This window comes from Ovis canadensis, chromosome 9 (genome assembly GCF_042477335.2).
Source record: "Ovis canadensis isolate MfBH-ARS-UI-01 breed Bighorn chromosome 9, ARS-UI_OviCan_v2, whole genome shotgun sequence".
In the NCBI taxonomy this organism is placed as follows: domain Eukaryota; kingdom Metazoa; phylum Chordata; class Mammalia; order Artiodactyla; family Bovidae; genus Ovis; species Ovis canadensis.
Window position 1 is genome coordinate 13285445 of NC_091253.1, and position 18566 is coordinate 13304010.

The following is an 18566-nucleotide window of genomic DNA, read 5'->3' on the forward strand; positions in this document are numbered from 1 at the left end:
CTCCAGTTTTTTGAACCCACGAGCTCTAAGCCAAAGACACTATGTTGATCTCTTCAGTTCAGTTCAGTCGCTCAGTCGTGTCCAACTCTTTGCGACCCCATGAATCGCAGCACGCCAGGCCTCCCTGTCCATCACCATCTCCTGGATTTCACCCAGACTCACGTCCATCGAGTCCGTGATGCCATCCAGCCATCTCATCCTCTGTCGTCCCCTTCTCCTCCTGCCCCCAATCCCTCCCAGCATCAGAGTCTTTTCCAATGAGTCAACAACATGAGGTGTCCAAAGTACTGGAGTTTCAGCTTTAGCATCATTCCTTCCAAAGAACACCCAGGACTGATCTCCTTTAGGATGGACTGGTTGGATCTCCTTGCAGTCCAAGGGAGTCTCAAGAGTCTTCTCCAACACCACAGTCCAAAAGCATCAATTCTTCAGCTCTCAGCCTTCTTCACATTCCAACTCTCACATCCATACATGACCACAGTAAAAACCACAGCCTTGACTAGACGGACCTTAGTCGGCAAAGTAATGTCTCTGCTTTTGAATATACTATCTAGGTTGGTCATAACTTTTCTTCCAAGGAGTAAGCTTCTTTTAATTTCATGGCTGTAATCACCATCTGCAGTGATTTTGGAGCCCCCAAAAATAAAGTCTGACACTATTTCCACTGTTTCCCCATCTATTTCCCATGAAGTAATGGGACCAGATGCCATGATCTTCATTTTCTGAATGTTGAGCTTTAAGCCAACTTTTTCACTCTCCTCTTTCACTTTCATCAAGAGGCTTTTGAGTTCCTCTTCACTTTCTGCCATAAGGGTGGTGTCATCTGCATATCTGAGGTTATTGATGTTTCTCCCGGCAGTCTTTTTTTTTTTTTTCTTTTTTTTTTTTTTAATTTTAGTTTTTTATTTTTTAAATTTTAAAATCTTTAATTCTTACATGCATTTCCAAACATGAACCCCCCTCCCACCTCCCTCCCCATAACATCTTTCTGGGTCATCCCCATGCACCAGCCCCAAGCATGCTGCATCCCGCGTCAGACACAGACTGGCGATTCAATTCACATGATAGTATACATGTTAGAATGTCATTCTCCCAAATCATCCCACCCTCTCCCTCTCCCTCTGAGTCCAAAAGTCCGTTATACACATCTGTGTCTCTTTCCCTGTCTTGCATACAGGGTCGTCATTGCCATCTTCCTAAATTCCATATATATGTGTTAGTATACTGTATTGGTGTTTTTCTTTCTGGCTTACTTCACTCTGTATAATCGGCTCCAGTTTCATCCATCTCATCAGAACTGATTCAAATGAATTCTTTTTAACGGCTGAGTAATACTCCATTGTGTATATGTACCACAGCTTTCTTATCCATTCATCTGCTGATGGACATCTAGGTTGTTTCCATGTCCTGGCTATTATAAACAGTGCTGCGATGAACATTGGGGTACATGTGTCTCTTTCAATTCTGGTTTCCTCGGTGTGTATGCCCAGCAGTGGGATTGCTGGGTCATAAGGTAGTTCTATTTGCAATTTTTTAAGGAATCTCCACACTGTTCTCCATAGTGGCTGTACTAGTTTGCATTCCCACCAACAGTGTAGGAGGGTTCCCTTTTCTCCACACCCTCTCCAGCATTTATTGCTTGCAGATTTTTGGATCACAGCCATTCTGACTGGTGTGAAGTGGTACCTCATTGTGGTTTTGATTTGCATTTCTCTAATAATGAGTGATGTTGAGCATCTTTTCATGTGTTTGTTAGCCATCCGTATGTCTTCTTTTCTCCCGGCAGTCTTGATTCCAGCTTGTGTTTCTTCCAGTCCAGTGTTTCTCATGATGTACTCTGCATAGAAGTTAAATAAGCAGGGTGACAATATACAGCCTTGACATACTCCTTTTCCTATTTGGAACCAGTTTGTTGTTCCATGTCCAGTTCTAACTGTTGCTTCCTGACCTGCACACAGATTTCTCAAGAGGCAGGTCAGGTGGTATGGTATTCCCATTTCTTGAAGAATTTTCCACAGTTTCTTGTGATCCACACAGTCAAAGGCTTTGGCATAGTCAATAAAGCAGAAATAGATGTTTTTCTGGAACTCTCTTGCTTTTCCATGATCCAGAGGATGTTGGCAATTTGATCTCTGGTTCCTCTGCCTTTTCTAAAACCAGCTTGAACATCAGGGAGTTCACAGTTCATGTATTGCTGAAGCCTGGCTTGGAGAATTTTGAGCTTAGCAGAAATGATTTTAATAATCTATTGATAACATTAGTTCTTCAATTTTGTTGGAAAAGCTAATTAGAAATGTTCTGTCTTCTAAGAACATTTAGGATGTTCAACAAAAGGATGAGGTTACCCATTCATTAGAGAGAGGAACTTTCTTAATAAAGACAGCAGTATTTCTGATTGTCTGTGTTTGGTCTTGGAGGTTTGATCACAGTGAGACAATATATTTAATATGATCTGGGATGGATATGGAGTTTCCCAGGTGGCACTGGTGGTAAAGAACCCGCCTGCCAATGCAGATGTAAGAGAAGTGGGTTCAATCCCTAGGTCAGAAAGATCCCCTGGAGGAGGGCATGGAAACCCACTCCAGTATCTTGCCTGGAGAATCCCATGGACAGAGGAGCCTAGCGGGCTACAGTCTAAGGGGTCGCAAAGAGTCCTACACTACTGAAGCTACTGAAGCTGGAGCAGGGCAGTTGGGACAAAGGAAGATGAAAGGCAAGACTGACCACTGCATCCAAGAGGTCAGCTTCGGGGGAGCTTATAGAGAGCTGCCCAGCGGCTGGGATATGTCCCCTTAAAGCTGTCTGTGCTCACCTTGTCCATGAGAATCTTTATAGACATCCGGGGCCCAGGCACCCCCAGTCCGAAAACGGCTGTTTTGGTGAGAGGAGCATGAGGTTAGGAACTGGAAACTGTGGGCTCCAGACCCAGCCGAGCCCAAGCCCTCCAGCCATAACCTCGCAGGGGTCTTCATCCTTCGCTGTGTTCTAGGCGCCCCCTCTCGGTGTTGAGATGGTTCCTTCTCATCACGTGTCTGAAGTTAGGAACCACAACGCCCTTTTTACAAACGAGGGTCAGCTGTATGGTGGGCCTGGGGGTGATGTGTCCAAGTGTGAGGATTCGGTGAGGGAGATGCCTGTGGGTCAGAAGGGCAGCTTGCCTGCGCGGCTGGACACCTGCTCTCCCGGGCGTCTGGCCGCAGGAGCGGGGAGAGGGGGCAGAAGACAAGATCCACCGGGCCCCTGGCTGCCCCCGCTGCGTGGTCCCAGCGGTCAGCCTCCAGGGTCCACGTGTGGACAAGCGATAATCTGGATAAACTCGGCATTGCAAGACTAAAATGCCAGTGTCGTTTTTAAAGGTCGGGCGGCAGTTTGAGGATATTTTTGTAACACTGGAAAGTTCTTCCACGACATCTGTTCTCACTGGTGACCGTGCTCCGGGCGTCCTTGGGACGTCTCTCTTGCGGGGAGCTTCAGCCTTGCTTTGCTGGGATGCTCAGGCACCCCCCACCCCCACCCCCACGCCCGCCCCAGTCCTCAGAGCTGGGGCTGGGCCTCATCCCCTGACCCTTGGCTTCATGCCCGTGACCCCTGCTGTACATACTGAAAAGACAGGGTTTGTGATTTTTTAAAAACCTGTTCCCGCCTTGCCTTTCCGCCTCTGTTTGGGGGTTTAAAAAAAAAGATTTTAAAACAAAAACATAATGAGAACCTACTGTATAGCACAGGGAACTCTATTCAGTGCTCAGTAATGCCTATACGGGAATAGAATCTAAACAGTGGGTATACGTACAACTGTATAACTGATCCCCTTTGTTGTACAGCACTAACTAACGCAGCATGTAAATCAACTATACTCCAACAAAAACTAATTTTAAAAACATCCACAAAAAAGATAAAGTCAGATTGACAACGTTTGTGATTTCTGCAGGTGATGATTTGGGGTTTTATAGCAGTCCAGTTTTCCTCTGAAAACCTGTTGTCTTTGGGTTAAATTCCAGTGAGATTTAAAAATAAATGCCTCTTCTCTGCTTCTTGTTAGGTCTTTCTCCCCTCTTTGTGAAGGGCTTTGGGAGAGAAACAAAAATTGAGTATTCTTATTGTAATTTGTATTCTGGTAAAATATATATTCCATGAAATTTACCATTTTAACCATTTTTAAGTGTACAGTTCAGGGGCATTTAAGTGTATCACTCTGCTGTGCAACAATCTCCCTCTCCATCTCCAGAACTTTGTCTTCATCTGAGCTGAAACTCTGTACCCTTTAAACAGTGGCTTCCCGTGTTCCCTCCTCCAGTCCCTCATAACTATAATCTACTCTCTGTCCCTATGAGTTACACTATTTCAGGTGCCTAGTATAAGGCAGAATTATACACTATTTGTTCTTTCCTATCTCACTTCCTTCACTTAATATCTCCAAAGCTGATCTGCTGCTGCTGCTGCTAAGTCACTTCAGTCGTGTCCGACCCTGTGTGACCCCATAGACAGCAGCCCACCAGGCTCCCCCGTCCCTGGGATTCTCAGGCAAGAACACTGGAGTGGGTTGCCATTTCCCTCTCCAGTGCATGAAAGTGAAAAGTGAAAGGGAAGTCGCTCAGTTGTGTCTGACTCTTAGCGACGCCATGGACTGCAGCCTGCCAGGCTCCTACATTGTATCAAAATTCCATTCTTCTTTAAGATTGAAAACTCTTCCGTTGTATGCATAGACAGTATCTTGTTTGTCCATTCCGCCACCAGTGGATCCTGGGCTGTCTCCTCCTTTTGGCTGCTGTGAATCTGCTTTGAGTGTTGGTATGCAAAGGTATGCGTGAGTGTCTGCTTTCAGCTCTTTGATGCATACATATACAGAAGTGGAATTGCTGGATCACATGGTATTTCTGTGTTTAAAATTCTGAGAAGCTGCCAGACTGTTTTTCCAGCTATTGTTGTTTATTTTTTATAATAACCATCTAAGGGTTGTGAGGCGGTATCTCTTTGTGGTTTTGGTTTGCATTTCCAACTGGAAAAGGAAATGGCAACCCACTCCAGTATTCTTGCCTGGAGCATCCCAGGGATGGGGGAGCCTGGTGGGCTGCCATCCATGGGGTCACACAGAGTTGGACACGACTGAAGCGACTTAGCAGCAGCAGCAGCAGCAGTAATTAGTGATGCTGACCATTTTTTCTTATGCTTATACTATTTGTATACTTTTTTTGAAGAACTGTCTGTTCATGTCCTTTGCCCATTTTTCAGTTAGGTTGTTTGGTTCTGTTTTGTTTGTTTTCATTGAGTTTTAGAAGCTCTTTATATATTCTGGATAGTAGTCTGTATCAGATATGTGATTTGCAAATACGTTCTCCCATTTTGACAGGTGCTTTTTTATTTTTAATAAATTTATTTTAATTGGAGGCTAATTACTTTACAATATTGTAGTGGTTTTTGCCATACATTGACATGAATCAGCCATGGGTGTACATGTGTACCCCATCCTGAAGCCCCCTCCCACCTACCTCCCCATCCCATCCCTCAGGGTCATCCCAGTGCACCAGCCCTGAGCATGAAGAGTGCTTTTTAAAATTTCATTGATAGTGTCCTTTGATGCTCTAAAGTTTTAAATTTTGATTAAGTTCAGTTTATCTATTTTTTCTTTTGTTGCCTGTAATTTTGGTGTCATGTTCAAGAGATTGTTGCCAGATTCAATGTCATGAAGATTTTCTCCTATGTTTTCTCCTAACAGTAGCATAATTTTAGCTGATTTGTTTAGGTAATTAATGTTGATTTTGCTGTTGTTGTTCAGTTGCCCAGTCGTGTCCCAACTCTTTGCGACTCCATGGACTGCAGCATGCCTGGCCAATCTGTCCCTCACCACCTCCTGAAGTTTGCCCAAGTTCATGTCCATTGCCTTGTTGATGCCATCTAGCCATCTCATCCTCTCATGCCCTCTTTTCCTTCTGCCCTCGGTCTTTCCCAGCATCAAGGACTTTTCAGTGAGTCAGCTGTTTGCATCAGATGATCAAATACTGGAGTTTCAACCTCAGCATCAGTCCTTCCAATGAGTATTCAGGATTGATTTCCCTCAAGATTGACTCATTTGATCTCCTTGCTGTCCAAGGGACTCTCAGGAGTCTTCTCCAACACCACAGCTCAAAGGCATCAATTCTTCAGCACTCAGCTTTCTTTATAGTCCAGCTCTCACATCCATACATGACTACTGGGAAGACCATAGCGTTGACTATATGGACCTTTCTTAGCAGAGTGATGCCTCTGCTTTTCAACATGCTGTCTAGGCTTGTCATAGCTTTCCTGCCAAGAAACAAACATCCTTAATTTTTGTACACAGTATTATATACTATCTTTTGCATGTGGATATCTAGCTTTCCCCAGCACCATTGCTGAAAGGACTGTTGTTTCCTCGCTGATGGTCCTGACACCCTTGTTTAAGGTCATTTGACCATATATATGTAGCCATTTATTTCTAGGCTCTTTGTTCTACTCAGCTAGTCGGTATGTTTGTCTTTTGCCAGTTCTATTCTGTTTCAGTTATTGTTGATTTCTAGCAAGTTTTAAAATCAGGAAGTGTGGGTCCTTCAACTTTCTTTTTCAAGGTTTTTTTGGACTGTTTGAGTTCCCTTAAGATTCCATGTGAATTTTAGGATGGATCTTTCTATTTCTACAAAAACCATTGAAGTTTTGATAGGGATGTTGTTGAATTTGCATATTCTTTGGGTAGTATTGGTATCTTGACAATATTGTCTTTGAACCCATGAACACAGAATATCATTTCATTTTCTAATGTCTTCTCTAATTTCTTTCAGCATAGTTTTATGGTTTTCAGTGTATAAATATTTTGCTTCCTTGGTTAGGTTATTCTTAATAATTTTATTCTTTTTGATGTTACCTGTTAGGGGTTTTAATAAGTTAGTTTGGGTTTCTGTCCCATCTCTGAAAAATATTATCATATGCTACTAGCAGAACTAAAAAATCCAGGACTGAGAGACGCTTCAGGTGCGCAGAACAGCATAACTAGATCTTAAAAATATGGTACAGCATAGAGAAAATGATGGAAAAAATCTATTCCGTAACACCATTCACGTATGTTTAAAAACAGCACACAAAGTATTACACATTTCATGAGGATACACACAGATAAAATAATTCAGTGTCTTCTGAGTTGTGTTCCATGGAAGAGTGCTTTCTGGTGAGGCCTGTCTGGTATGTGGGTGCTGTCTCTAAGTGGTGTCTGACTCTCTATGACTCCATGGATTGTTGCCTGCCAGGCTCCTCTATCCATGGGATTTTCCAGGCAAGAATACTGGACGGGGATGCCAGTCCAGTATTGGACTGGTTGCTTCTCCAGGTCCGTCTAGGTGGGATTTTAAATGCCTTGATTCTTGTTCATGTTCAAGAACATGACCTCAAACATCTGACCTCAAACCTCATCAGAGATGAAACTTGTCCTGAAACACAGAAGGAAGGGCACCCCTTATTCCAGGCCTGGATTTGTGAAAATTACTTGGTACAGTTTTTCCTAGAAACTAAATATCTTTTGCTTCTTAAACATGTAAGCAAAGGATATCTTTGTTGACAGGTCCCAGTGTCCAGGCTAAGGCTGGCGACTCTGTCCCTGAGCAGCATGGTGATAGCTGACCCCCATACTGTGCTTACCTGTGCTCCAGAGTCAGAGCCCTATGAGATGCCACTAAAATGTTACCATATCCATTTACATGGGTGGAGAGAAGCATGAGAGCCTTACCTAGGGCCTGAGGCCACAGAGCTAACTCGTGCTGAATCTGAGATTTGATGAGAGGAGGTTTCACGGATTCACTTTTTCACTCTGCTTTTTCTCTTTTGCCTATCTCTCTAGTTCAGATTTTTGTTGGTTTTATTTCATTTTGCTCTCTTATTTCCTTCCTTCCTTTGGTTTTGATTTTATTTTTCTTCTTTTAAAAAATGTATTGAAATGAAAACGTAGATCTTTAATTTTTCTATCTTCTTTTCTAATGTCTGCATAAAGTTATACATGTCACTCTAAGCACTGCATCCCAGAAATTTTGATGCTATGCTTTCATATTGTTCATTTCAAATATTTTCTAGTTTCCACTGATTTATTTTTTCATATATCTTCTATAATTTTACAAATAATTCAAAGCATGTTACTTAATTTCTGAATACTTAGGTTTGTTATAATCTTTGGTTCTGATTTCTGGTTCAATTCTTTGTGGTCTGAAAGCGTAGTCTCGTTTTACTCAACTGAGATTTATTGAGATTTGCTTTGTTTTTGAGCATATAGCTGTTTTCAGTGCTTGTTCCATGTGTGCCTTAAAAGAATGTTTACTCTGATGTTGCTGGGCATAGAGTTTTAACACGTCAACTTGTCAAGCGCTGTTTAAATTCTCTGTATCCCTACTCATTGGAGAAGGCAATGGCACCCCACTCCAGTACTCTTGCCTGGCAAATCCCATGGATGGAGGAGCCTGGTGGGCTGCAATCCATAGGGTCACTAGGAATCGGACATGACTGAGCAACTTCACTTTCACTTTTCACTTTCATGCACTGGAGAAGGAAATGGCAACCCACTCCAGTGTTCTTGCCTGAGTTAATGTGCTTGTTAACATTTCTGATTTTCATAGTGAATTTTCCTTTCTCCTTTTAAATTTATTTTTCTTTCATCTATTTTGAAGCTATGTTATTTGATGCCCACAGCTTCAGATTTATTTTTTTCTTGATGAACTGACCCTTTCATCATTATGAAATGGTCCCTCATTATTGCTGGTAATCTCTTTGTCTTGAAAGCTATTTTATCTGATACTAGTATAGCCACAATAGCTATCATATGCAGACAGACTGTTTGCATGATATTCCTTTTTCCATCCTTCAATTTCATCCTGGCTCTCTTCTTATGTTTAAAGTGTTATCAGTAAATAGCATAATGTTGCTTCTTGTTTCTCTATCCATTTTGCTTTTCTGATACTCTTCTCTCAAGTTAAAGGCTTAACAGTCAGTAAACAAAGCCCTATTTAAATAACCCCTGCTGTGAATCTTGTGTGAGTTAACAGCCTCTGTATTTTGTTGTGTTTTAGACTTTCTGAATTAGGTTACCTTTCAAGACTCACCTATATTTTTACTTTCCACCAAAGTAAAGATTGGTCATGATAACTTTGTAAAATAACCTTTTACTGAGGCTACAAAGAGTCTACTTACTATTCTGCTAAGTCACTTCAGTCGTGTCTGACTCTGTGCAACCCCATAGACAGCAGCCCACCAGGCTCCCCCGTCCCTGGGATTCTCCAGGCAAGAACACTGGAGTGGGTTGCCATTTCCTTCTCCAATGCATGAAAGTGAAAAGTGAAAGTGAAGTCGCTCAGTCGTGTCCAACCCTCAGTGATCCCATGGACTGCAGCCTTCCAGACTCCTCCATCCATGAGATTTTCAAGGCAAGAGTATTGGAGTGGGGTGCCATTGCCTTCTCCGACTTACTATTCTAGGGAAGGTCTTATCATAATCTTCCTTTTTAATATTTTCTGGGGGCCTTCTCTGGTGGTCCAGTGGCTAAGACTCTGTGTTCCCAGTTCAGGGGGCTCAGGTTCAATCCCTGGTCCAGGAACTTACTCCTACATGCTGCAACTGAGTTCACGTGCTTCAGCTAGAAATCCCACATAGCCAAATAAATAAAGTAAATATTTTCTGGGAGTCCTTAATTGCTTCTGTAACCTTATAGACTTCCCTCCTTGTTTCTCTTTTATTTATTTGTCACATATTCTGAATATGCTTTCTACCAAGAGAATCAGTAGTTGTTTTTTTTTTTCTTTTCCTTAGATTCCAGGCACAGAGGTAGAGCTGATCTCACTTCTCAGCTCTAACCTGCTGTCAGCATCGTCCTACATGTCTCCCTGCTCTGTTGTGTATTTCCTTTTATTCTTATCTCCAGGCATCTATTCGAGGATACATACTGTGGATCATCTCCTCTGTATGTGTCTTTATATATAGTGCTTTGTGTGCAGCATTTTAAATGTATATAAATGGCATTATGGAATGTATTTTTTCTATTTTTCTGTGTTGTAACACAGAAAAAGATGTACTTTTAATTGCTATCAGTTCAGTTCAGTTGCTCAGTCATGTCCGACTCTTTGTGACCCCATGAATTGCAGCATGCCAGGCCTCCCTGTCCATCACTAACCCCCAGAGTTCGCTCAAACTCATGTCCATTGAGTCAGTGATGCCATCCAGCCATCTCATCCTCGGTCGTCCCCTTCTCCTCCTGCCCTCAATCCCTCCCAGCATCAGAGTCTTTTCCAATGAGTCAACTTTTCGCATGAGGTGGCCAAAGTACTAGAGTTTCAGCTTTAGCATCATTCCTTCCAAAGAACACCCAGGACTGATCTCCTTTAGGATGGACTGGTTGGATCTCCTTGCAGTCCAAGGGACTCTCAAGAGTCTTCTCCAACACCACAGTTCAAAAGCATCAATTCTTCGGCACTCAGCTTTCTTCACAGTCCAACTCTCACATCCATATATGACCACTGGAAAAACCATAGCTTTGACTAGATGGACCTTTGTTAGCAAAGTAATGTCTCTGCTTTTCAATATGCTATCAAGGTTGGTCATAACTTTTCTTCCAAGGAGTAAGCTTCTTTTAATTTCATGGCTGCAATCACCATCTGAAGTGATTTGGGAGCCCCCCAAAATAAAGTCTGACACTGTTTCCACTGTTTCCCCATCTATTTCCCACGAAATGATGGGACCAGATGCCATGATCTTCGTTTTCTGAATGTTGAGCTTTAAGCCAACTTTTTCACTCTCCAAGAGGCTTTTGAGTTCCTCTTCACTTTCTGCCATAAGGGTGGTGTCATCTGCATATCTGAGGTTATTGATATTTCTCCCGGCAGTCTTGATTCCAGATTGTGCTTCTTCCAGCTCAGCATTTCATGATGTATTCTGCATAAAAGTTAAATAAGCAGGGTGACAATATACAGCCTTGACATACTCTTTTTCCTATTTGGAACCAGCCTGTTGTTCCATGTCCAGTTCTAACTGTTGCTTCCTGACCTGCACACAGATTTCTCAAAAGGCAGATCAGGTGGTCTGGTATTCCCATCTCTTTCAGAATTTTCCACAGTTTCTTGTGATCCACACAGTTAAAGGCTTTGGCATAGTCAATAAAGCAGAAATAGATGTTTCTCTGGAACTCTCTTGCTTTTTCCATGATCCAGCGGATGTTGGCAATTTGATCTCTGGTTCCTCTGCCTTTTCTAAAACCAGCTTGAACATCTGGAAGTTCACAGTTCACATATTGCTGAAGCCTGGCTTGGAGATTTTTGAGCATTACTTTACTAGTGGGTGCTGCTGCTGCTGCTCAGTCGCTTCAGTCATGTCCGACTGTGTGCGACCCCATAGACAGCAGCCCACCAGGCTCCCCTGTCCCTGGGATTCTCCAGGCAAGAATACTGGAGTGGGTTGCCATTTCCTTATCCAATGCATGAAAGTGAAAAGCGAAAGTGAAGTCGCTCAGTTGTGTCCGACTGTTAGCAACCTCATGGACTGCAGTCTACCAGGCTCCTCCATCCATGGGATTTTCCAGGCAAGAGTACTAGCGGGTGAGATGAGTGCAATTGTGCAGTAGTTTGAACATTCTTTGGTATTGCCTTTCTTTGGGATTGGAATGAAAACTGACCTTTTCCAGTCCTGTGGCCACTGCTGAGTTTTCCTAATTTGCTGACATATTGAGTGCAACACTTTCACAGCATCATCTTTCAGGATTTGAAATAGCTCAACTGGAATTCCTATATGCATCTCTAATCCACTGCTTCTAACTGTGAAGTTTTTTTTTAATTGAAATTCTCATAAATACTCTATTTATTTGGGAAATTAGAATTTGTCATGTGGTGCTTTGCTATATTGATCATCGTAGCACTCTAGAGCCTTATTAATTGGTGAAAAAAATATAATCCCAAACCTGCTGCTCAGAAACCATTTTGTCAAAGACTTTGCCAAAAGCATGGTAAAGTTCCCACTTCCTGGTGAATTATGTCCCAGTGAATATGAATCTTGCACAGTGATGACCAGCACCTGCAGCTCCTGGGACTAACTCCCCAGGGAGGATGTCCCCGACACTGCGGCCCTCCCCCGCTCAAAGTCACGCATGGTGGATTTCCCCGGTTGTTTGTAACGACCAGAGAAGGAACTGATTTACACAGCCAATGTGTAAGTCCATATCAGGAAGTCCAGATGGAGGGCAGGGTTCGGGCTGACTTAGAAATTCAGTGGTGTCATCAAGGGCCCAGGGTCCATCTCTCTGCATGCTCAGAATGTCAGCTTTGTGTTCCAGCTTTTTTCCTACCAGTTATGAAATGGCTGCTACAGTTCCAGCCATCACATCCAGACATGGCTATGTGCTGAATTCCGTAGGAGTGGAAAAACCTTGCCCACAAGCCGCCCAGTGCCCAGTGCCCTTCCTCTGATGACTGGAACTGCCAACATTCAGAGTAATCACTGATAAGTTAGGATTTATTCTTGCTCTTGGAAGAGGGTCACCCTCTCCTCAGTCTTATTTGGCAAGTGGGTGGAGAAGACTAGTCACTGCTGAGCTAAACTGAAGCTCAGCCAGTAAGGAAGAAGAGAGAGCAGGCACTGAGCAGGCAGCCAGCAGTGTCTGCCGCAGCCTCTGGTGTCTTTCATATCATTTCTGACCCTTGGTAAAGGTTTTGATTTTCTTCATTTGGTTCCTGCTCTTTGCTCAGTGAGTTTATGCCTAGCATTAGTTACTTGATCTTACTACAGCAATGTTATTTTCCATGGTATTTGCTGGTATATAGGGAAGCTATTAGTTACCTCTGTTCAGTGTTCTGGTATCTGTGTATCTCTGCAAGTTTCCATGTTCCCTTTCTGGAATAACATTAGATGTTAATTAAATCCTGGGAAAGAAACCCAGAGGACTTTGAATGGAACAGGGGACAGGATTGAAGAGTAAGAAGACAGACAGTATTTTATTATATTCCATTTCTGTGAAAAGAGATTTTACATCTCATTGTCTAGGGGGAAAGGAGGATTGTGTGTCTTTCTTAGAACTCACTTTAAGACACTGCTGTGTATGACAGAGGAGTTTTTAATGTCCCAGAATATTAAACCTGATGCTGAAACTCCTGCTGCTGCTGCTAAGTCGCTTCAGTCGTGTCCGACTCTGTGTGGCCCCATAGACAGCAGCTCACCAGGCTCCTCCAATCCTGGGATTCTCCAGGCAAGAACACTGGAGTGGGTTGCCATTTCCTTCTCCAATGCATGCATGCGTGCTAAGTCACTTCATTCATGTCCGACTTTGTGCTACCCTATGGACAGCAGCCCTCCGGCTCCTCTGTCCACAGGATTCTCCAGGCAAGAATACTGGAGTGGGTTGCCATTAACACCTTTTAAGAATATCTGAGTGTTTGGGGGACCTCTTTTCCCCACTATTCTCTCTGAGAAGAATAGGAGATGGGTAGTTGGTTTTTATATAGAAAAATTAAGAAACAAATGAAAGAATTTTAACTTCCTCACATACTCATAGTACTGAGGAAACCAGAATAGAGGTCTTTAGGGTCAGTGCTCATTCAGGAAAATAGGTTCAGCACAGCCATAGGGAACTCTGCGACGCCCATGCAGTGACTGATGGAAGGGATTTAAAAATCCAGTATGTGGCCCCCAGAATCCCCACCCTACACACACACAGAACCATAAGATGTATTCTGAGTCTGTATTCATCTCTTTAATGCTTTCAGTTCAGCAGTATTAGTTAATAACTTTTTCCTGAGTGTGGGTTAGCTTCTTTGTATCAAAGTCTGTCTGTTACAGGCAAAGGCTGGTGGACTGCTGAGAGTAGCCACCAGGTGTGAGTTGGAGCTCCAGGTGCCCGAACTAAGTGAGCTGTGCAGCTGGACAAACACTATATAGACTGGACATACAGTGAAGAGGCAAGTGAGGTGCTGTCTGCATTAAAGACCTCAGGACTCTTGAAATGCAAACAGAAAGAGCAGATTTTAAAGGGAGAAACCACTTCGTACATTGACATATGTTAGCATGCTGATTTGTGAAAGTTTTCTGTAAACCTAATGATATATTTGAGTTTTTCATTTTTCAGTTACTATTGCCTTTAAAAAAAACTTGTATTACAATTTTTAAAGTGCATTTACAAAACTGTAAATGTACTCCATTTACAGGTATGACAAAACAGCTGTCTTCCCCATGCTGTACACGCGTGCTTGTAGCAGTCTTAGACCCTCCCACCCCCTCACCTCTATCCTGCCCCCCTCCTCCGCCCCACTGGGAGCCACTAGATTGTTCTCTGTATCTGTGGGTCTGCGTCTGTTTCTGTTAGTTTGTTGTATTTCTTAGATTCCACGTTTCAGTGATGTCATACAGTATTTGTCTTCCTCCATCTGGCTTCTTTCACTTAGTACAATATCCTCCAAGGCCATCCATGTTGCTGCAAATGGCGAGTTTTCCCTCTTTTTCTGGTTGAGTAGTATTCCGTTGTGTTTCTGTGCCACATCTTTATCCAGTCATCTGTTGGTGGGCACTTAGGTTGCTTCCACATCTTATACATTTGATTTTATATAAACTTTTCTTTTTTGATATCCAAATAAGGATTAGCAGGGTTATTGGCAATTAATTAACTATATTTATATTTTCAGTAAGCATCCAATTTTACTGAAGTATGTAGGTCTATACAAGGAGTACTGGAATAGATGAGGTTTATTTTGAGTTTTAGAAGGAACAAATCTTAGCCTTGCTGGCGGAAGAGGGGATGGCTCAGGTTGTGGGGGCATGCGCCTCCAGAGGAGAGCCCTGTGCTCTTGTCCACTGCTGTCACAGTAGCATTCTACCCTGTGGCTGGATTTCTCTTCTGCACCAGTGCCTCCGTTCCTAGAAGCCTGGCATGCATATGTGCTAAGTAGCTTCAGTTGAGACTGAGTCTTTGTGGCCCTGTGGACTGCAGCGCACCAGGCTCTTCTGTCCATGGGATTCTCCAGGCAAAAATACTGGAGTGGGTTGCCATTTCCTTCCCCAGGGGGTCTTCCACACCCAGGGATTTAACCCTTACATAAGAGACGTGAGGGTACTCTCTTACACCTACCTGCATTGACAGGCAGGTTCTTTACCTCTGGCACCACCTGTGAAGGTTTCCAGAAACCCGGAGGAAAACGGACATTTAAACAGTCGTAGATTTGGCTATGATAAGTCCACATGGACAAAAAAAACTTCCCTGTGACTGGTTGGTCCCCTGTGCTGGTTGGTCTCGCTGACACTCATGTTTCCTCATAAGTACATTCAGGCTAAACCTGTTTAGCAAGAGTACCACAGATACGGCATTCCCTCCTCTCCTGTGTCCAGTGATATGGCACCAGCGGTCAGGTCGTCTTATGGATGCTGGGGCCAAACTGGACCACTGGGTCAAGGGGGTGACCACCAAGTCTCTCCGTGGTAGAGGCACATTTTTCTTTTGTAATTTGTAAGTACCCCATAGATGGACACTCTGAAGTGGTGCGAGTATCTTCTTTCCAGAAAACTTTTACCCGAGAGTGTGAGCACCCAGTGATGATTCTTGCTTGAATTAGTTATTGCCACGCTTTGGGGGCACCCAGTAGAGCTTTTCTCTTTGTGTCCTTCTGTACTTGTTCACTGGTATCCTTCTTAAAGGACAGCTTGTCTCTAACCAGCCCCCCAACCTACAACCATTCCACCCCCCACCCAGTGTGTTTTAATCTGTCAGTGTCATTCATTCTGATGCTCAAATTGTTTACAGCTTGGCCAGCAGCCTGTCTTTATCATCTGTTGTTGAGCAGTTCCTTTGCCTCTTTGATGCAAAACATCCTAAAATCACGCTTTATCCCTGTGCTGGACCTGGAATCAGCCACTTCTCCAAGGAGCCCTAGTCCCCTTTAGTGTAGAATGGTATTTACAAACCAAGATCTTGGTGTTAGGTGTGTTTATTGCTACTGGGGTGTTAATAGTTATAGGACTTTTAATCATGAGTTTGTATTAAAACCTCCAAATGGATTTTGTTTTTAAAACCCCAGCTTCATTGACGTGCAGTTTACCGACAATAAAATGCACTCATTTTAAGAGTAAAGTTTGGTACATTTTAACCCCCCTCCACAGGCTGGTGCACACTACCAGACATACCTGTTTGCAGGCAGCTGTGTGTGGTGGTCTAATCTGCTTTCCGTCTCTACAGATCAGTCCGCCTATTTTAAAGCTTCATAGACAAGGAAGGATACAGTATGCAGCCTTCGTCTGCTTTCTTTCGCTCACCATTGTATTTTCGTGATTCATTCATGTTGTTATGAATATCACTAGCTCATTGCCTTTCATTGCTGAGTAGTAATCCATTGTATGGATACATCATGATCTGTTTTTCTGTTTAAAAGCTGTATTCGGGCCATTTCCAGCTTATGGCTGTTACGAGTAAAACTGCTGTGGATATTAATGTACAAGTTTTGTGTGGACAGGTGCTTTCATTTCCCTTGGGTAACTACATAGAAATAGAATAAGTAGATCAAGATATTTGTTAACTCGGTAAGAAAATGCCCAGGGGTCTCCCAAACCGTTTTTACATTCCTGTAATGATGCTAGAAGACTCTTGAGAGTCCCTTGGACTGCAAGGAGATCCAACCAATCCATTCTGAAGGAGATCAGCCCTGGGATTTCTTTGGAAGGAATGATGCTAAAGCAGAAACTCCAGTACTTTGGACACCTCATGCGAAGAGTTAACTCATTGGAAAAGACTCTGATGCTGGGAGGGATTGGGGGCAGGAGGAGAAGGGGACGACAGAGGATGAGATGGCTAGATGGCATCACTGACTCGATGGACGTCAGTGTGAGTGAACTCTGGGAGTTGGTGATGGACAGGGAGGCCTGGCGTGCTGGGACTCATGGGGTCGCAAAGAGTCGGACACGACTGAGCGACTGAACTGAACTGAACATACTATTGCACCTCACTAGCATGGCAAAAATTAAAAGATTGCCAAAACCAAGTATCAGTGCAAATATGGGGAATCATTCAGTCAGTTCAGTTCAGTTCAGTCGCTCAGTCGTGTCCGACTCTTTGCGACCCCGTGAATCTCAGCACGCCAGGCCTCCCTGTCCATCACCAACTCCCGGAGTTCACTCAGACTCACATCCATCGAGTCAGTGATGCCATCCAGCCATCTCATCCTCGGTCGTCCCCTTCTCCTCCTGCCACCTATCCCTCCCAGCATCAGAGTCTTTTCCAATGAGTCAACTCTTCGCATGAGGTGGCCAAAGTACTGGAGCTTCAGCTTTAGCATTTCCTTCCAAAGAAATCCCAGGGTTGATCTCCTTCAGAATGGACTGGTTGGAACTCCTTGCAGTCCAAGGGACTCTCAAGCGTCTTCTCCAACACCACAGTTCAAAAGCATCAATTCTTCAGCACTCAAACTTCTTCACAGTCCAACTCTCGCATCCATACATGACCACAGGAAAAACCATAGTCTTGACCTTAGTCGACAAAGTAATGTCTCTGCTTTTCAATGTGCTCTCTAGGTTGGTCATAACTTTCCTTCCAAGGAGTAAGTGTCTTTTAATTTCATGGCCACAGTCACCATCTGCAGTGATTTTGGAGCCCAGAAAAATAAAATTTGACACTGTTTCCACTGTTTCCCCATTTATTTCCCATGAAGTGATGGGACCAGATGCCATGATCTTCGTTTTCTGAATGTTGAGCTTTAAGCCAACTTTTTCACTCTCCACTTCCACTTTCATCAGCTTTTTAGTTCCTCTTCCCTTTCTGCCATAAGAGTGGTGTCATCAGCACATCTGAGGTTACTGATGATATTTCTCCCAACAATCCTGATTCCAGCCTGTCCTTCTTCCAGCCCAGTGTTTCTCATGATGTACTCTGCATAGAAGTTAAATAAGCACGGTGACAATATACAGCCTTCACATACTCCTTTTCCTATTTGGAACCAGTCTGTTGTTCCATGCCCAGCTCTAACTGTTGCTTCCTGACCTGCATACATATTTCTCAAAAGGCAGGTCAGGTGGTCTGGTATTGCCATCTCTTTCAGAATCGTCCACAGTTTATTGTGATCCACACAGTCAAAGGCTTTAGCATAGTCAATAAAGCAGAAATAGATGTTTTCTGGAACTCTCTTGCTTTTTCCATGATCCAGCAGATGTTGGCAATTTGATCTCTGGTTCCTCTGCCTTTTCTAAAACCAGCTTGAACATCAGGAAGTTCATGGTTCACATAATGCTGAAGCCTGGCTTGGAGAATTTTGAGCATCTCACTAGCATGTGAGATGAGTGCAATTGTGCAGTAGTTTGAGCTTTCTTTGGCATTGCCTTTCTTTGTAATTGGAATGAAAACTGACCTTTTCCAGTCCTGTGGCCACTGCTGAGTTTTCTAGATTTGCTGGCATATTGAGTGCAGCACTTTCACAGCATCATCTTTCAGGATTTGAAATAGCTCTACTGGAATTTCATCACCTCCACTAGCTTTGTTTGCAGTGATGCTTTCTAAGGCCCACTTGACTTCACATTCCAGGATGTCTGGCTCTAGATGAGTGATCAGACCATCGTGATTATCTGGGTCATGA

At 43.3% G+C, this 18566-nt stretch overlaps 1 protein-coding gene across 1 annotated transcript in view; it reads left to right on the forward strand.

The window, feature by feature from the left end:
* B3GAT2 (beta-1,3-glucuronyltransferase 2) overlaps window positions 1-18566 on the forward strand; it is a 113303-nt gene that overhangs the window by 11807 nt on the left and 82930 nt on the right. The window lies entirely within an intron of this gene.